This window comes from Alligator sinensis, unplaced genomic scaffold, assembly GCF_000455745.1.
Source record: "Alligator sinensis unplaced genomic scaffold, ASM45574v1 scaffold360_3, whole genome shotgun sequence".
In the NCBI taxonomy this organism is placed as follows: domain Eukaryota; kingdom Metazoa; phylum Chordata; order Crocodylia; family Alligatoridae; genus Alligator; species Alligator sinensis.
In genome coordinates, this window is record NW_005841977.1 from 1781299 (window position 1) to 1785863 (window position 4565).

The following is a 4565-nucleotide window of genomic DNA, read 5'->3' on the forward strand; positions in this document are numbered from 1 at the left end:
CAGGCGGAGGGGCAGTGCGCACGCGCCAACCGCGGGGTGGAGGGGAGGAGGAGGAGACCCAGGAGTTAGAGCGCATGCGGTCCGGGGGCCGCTGCAAAACCAATGACTAGCTGCGCTCTTCACCCGCCCGCGCCTCGGTTTCTAGGAGTGCTCATGCGCCCCAGTCTACCCACGAGCCTGGCGGGCGGGCAGGAAGTAGCACGAGTGCGCGTGCTCAGAACCCCTCACCTGGGTCTTAAAGGGCCACGTGCCTCTCTCAGTCTTTTGGCTGGGCCTGAGTGGGGAAGGGGGGGTTACCCATGCTCTAGTGGCAGGGCTTGTCTGCAACACACTGCAACAAAGTCAGTTCCCTCCAGTGCCTGCCTGCCAGGGCGGAGGAAATCTCTGAAACCTCTCTTTATTATCTTAGTGACCTCCTTCCCGCTTTTGCTCTAAGGCACCTTTTCCAATGTGGGAACTGCTCACGACCCTTTTCTGATCTGTCTCCAATTTGTCGGTACCCCCTCCTGGAGCAGTGGACACCGGAAGCGGGTATAGCGTTCTGGAGGTGGAGACCCATGGACAAGCCTGTAGAAGAATAAAAGGCCTGAAATTCGGAGTTGGTATAAACAGCACCACTCCCACTGTGTGGGGGTTGTACAGCTTCAAATGTGGTCCCTTTTGTAATGAGGATCTCCCTCAGATCCTCCTCAGAGCAGGAACCTGCTCATCTTGCATTTCTGCAAGGTGCCACTTTGGGTAGTATATAAATAATAATTACTGATACTTTGAGGCCACATTCAACACTGAGCAAAACAGCCCTAATATGACATTGTACATAACGCAGAATATCTGTCAGTGAAGCTGCTGCATTTTACACCCTCATCTCAGTCACATTTCCTGCTGCATCTCTCCTCTTGATCTTCATTGCAAAATGTGTATCTCCTCAGCATTTCAGGGGAGTAGGTTGTAGCAGTGTTCGTCTAAGGACACAGGCAGACAAGGTGCTCTGGGTAAATCTGATATCTTTTATTAGTTGGTCTAATCAAAGATATCAGATTTATCCAAAGAACCTTGTCTGTCCATCCCCTCAACAACATTTTTGTCATTAACACATGCACAGTATGTAGCTCACTCCACTTTTGACATCAGCTCTGAGTCCAAAGTATTCAAGCTTTGCTGACAACTTGTCAGGACTCACTCTTATTGAATCCAAAACCCTATGCAAATTCAGGGTAAGTGTTTGGCCATATCCCATAAAAAATAAATTCTGAGTAACATATGTCATGTCTTGTCCCCTTGCTGTTCTGAGACCCCTGTAGTATCTAATGCCCAGGAGTACAATAGTGTACTGGGGATTGAATGGAGCCTTTCCTGCTTTTGTGAGTGCACACCAGCTGTTTCATTATCTTTCTCTGGTAGGGCTGACAGGATTTGATTTATCCCCTAACCTTGGTTCAGTCACGGGTCTATATGAATTTGCAATGTGTGTAGCACAAAATCCTGAATAGGCAGTGCACATTTCTACTGGGTGTTCTTGAGGCCACTCCTTTGATTCAGCAGCTTTTCTTCCCCTCTTCTGAAACATCCTTTCCTTCTTTGTCCTCTTGCTCCACACTGTGCATTGTTCTTTTGCAAGAGCACGAAACTGTGAATTCCTTGTGACTCACTGTTACTCACTGTCAGGCTGGGCTCCACTGTACAAGACTAAATTTGGGAGAAGATTCAGTACTCCCGCCCTGTTGAAAAAGCACCTAGAATAATGCAGTCAGTCTGTCTGTAAGAGCTGCATATATGAAATGCTAACTCAGCATGCCTCCTGCTAACTGGGTCAGCGATAGAAGCTCACCCTATGGAACTGGAGTGAACTTCTTACACGTGAGGGGTACATGTTTGAGACCTGGATTACACACCATGGGGTTATCTACTTAACTTTTTGGTAAGGGATGACATTGTATACCAATATGATAAAAATAACTGTGTGTTACACAACCAGCCAAGCTAGGTGGGAAGGGAACTCTGCAACTTGCCTATGTTTACTTGGAAAATGGTCTCCAATTGTTAGCTGCAAGGTGACTTCAAAACAGAAAACAAAGAAGAATGCCGGGGTGTAAGGGAGGCAGTAAAGCTTGCAGTTATCCTGGACCTGAACTGTAAATTTCTGATCCAAAGTTCCCCTGTAAGTCATGGAGTTTGGATCCCAACTTCTGCTTTCAGCCCATTTCTACCCATGATGAATAATAAAACTGAACTCTGCAAACTGATTACATTCAAGACCCGTCCACAAACCTGGAATCCGTTACAATGCACAAAGGGCAAGTCATTCTAAAATTCACTCCCACTCTAAATACCATAATTTATTCTCTTCATGAGTGAGAATATCTCAGTCCCTCACTGAAAGTAAATGTTGATCTTGCACCAAGGAGTTCAGCTACATCTATCACAGTAGGCACAGGAATTAAATGTTCAAGGTCACTTGAGGTGTCTCACAACATCTTCCTAAAGTCATTTCTAAATAAGGAGCCTTTCTGTCCTCAATTGCCCGTGTATCACTGTTAATCACGATGTGCAAGCAGCTCAGGACTGATATGCACTTAAATCTCTTTGGGGGGTTTTAATGGCTGCTGATGGGATTCTAGCAGTTTGGAAGCTATTTGGCTGGAGTCACATTTACTTGGAAGAGCTGGAAAACAGATCTCCACCTATTGGCCAGTAAATAGACCATATAGGGCTGTGTGCGAGTTACTGACCTCCCTGCTCTACATTGACAATACTGTGCAATGCTGCCACCTAATGCCTGCAAAGCACCACTACTGTTCACAATGAATAGCTACTTTTGCAGTAGCATGCAGAGAGACTCCAGGTGAGGCAGGTAAGGCATCAAGACAGTAATTTCTCCAGGTAACCCTTTGACTCTGAGTCCTCAGCCTTTTCTTTCTTGACAGTCATACCCTTCTAAATAGTTTTATCTCTGACAGAACACCAGATTAGGAACAACTTTCAGTTGAATCCCATTGCCACAAATCAGATCCAAAGTACATCTGGTATAGTCTCTTCTGCTCGACTAGATCATAACTGGAGACCCATCTATTCTGAAATCCTGCCTCTAGTAGTGACCAACACCTGTTATGGCAGAGGAAAATGGACACCCTTCATAATGCATTTTTGAAACATCATACTGTATTATAGGAGAAATATTCTCTTCCCAGCTTTGCTCATGGAAAAACTATGCTGTGAAATTTGGTCTTTAGTTTAGAGAGCTACAAATTATAGCAAAAGTGTGAAAGCTGTACATAACCTTTAAACCACAGCCTAGTTTTTGCATCAGTATTCTCATTTTAACATTTTGATGAAATAAACCTCCCAAAGTCAGTGAAATGTTAACAACATCCACACAGCCATGCCATATCAGATGCAGAATTAATCTATGAAAACCACTGGCATTGGGATTTTATTTTAAGAGGTGCTAAAGAGCCTTGTAAATGTAAGTGAAGAGAATCATGGTCAATGTCAACTGGAAATGGGCAATTCAGGCAGGTAAAAAAAATGTGTATTCTTTCGGTCAGAAATGGCTTAGCAAACAACTGAGGGGAAAAAAAATTAATTCACAATTAAAGTCGGACACTACCAGCTTAATCAACACCAACAGCAACATGAAGAAACCACAGCATTTTGCAGACCACTCTTTAGCCTCAGCCTTTTAATACTTGCTGAACCTAAAGTCCCATGAACCTCATGTATTTTATTGTCTTCTAGGGGCAATGAAGCAAGGGAAAGATGTTTATATCTGTATCACCCAATAAACAAAAGAAATAAATCCTGTTTCTTCTCTCTCCAGTGGATACAATGAATATCCCGCTGTGTCAAGAACATTCAAATGTAATTGGCTCAATATCACCTTGATTCCAGCAGTGTTCATACTTCATTTATTCTTTCTATGCAATTGACTGTCCCAAATCTTTTAATTTGATCCCAGCTAGGAAGGGGGGTGGGGGTTGCACAACCTAATGAAACAGCTGTCCTATATAGTACCAATCCCGCAGTGTCCTCTATGCATACTTGTATTAGTGCCAGCAAATCTGTGTTACTATGAAGTGTGAGGGAGGAATAGATTCTCTTCCTAGGCAATAGAAATATCCCCTGATCTTGCCAAACAGAGTTTTGGGGAAATTATAGGCTGAGCCATGTATTGGTATGAAAGGTCAGAGAGTTAAGGGCTTCCTTTTACAGGGGAGCCTCTGACTGCCAGGAATAGAATATTTCCTGAAAATAACAATTTCTGAGCCTCCTGCTGGGATTCCCCCTGCCTGCTGCTGCCACAAGGCTTTATTTGTGCTCTTAACAATTTCTGAGCCTCCTGCTGGGATTCACCCTGGTTGCTGCTGCCACAAGGCTTTATTTGTGCTCTCAAGAGGATGGGGTAGGATCCAGTCCCACAAAAGAGAGCTCAAATTGAATCCTGTTTGAATACAGATCCCATTTCAGAGGTTGGGTGTAGCACTTTGCTCACCAGCTAATGTAAAAGCATTTGGGGACAAAGTCTGATCTTCGTTATGTAACCACAATCCTGGAACAGCTCCAGCTCC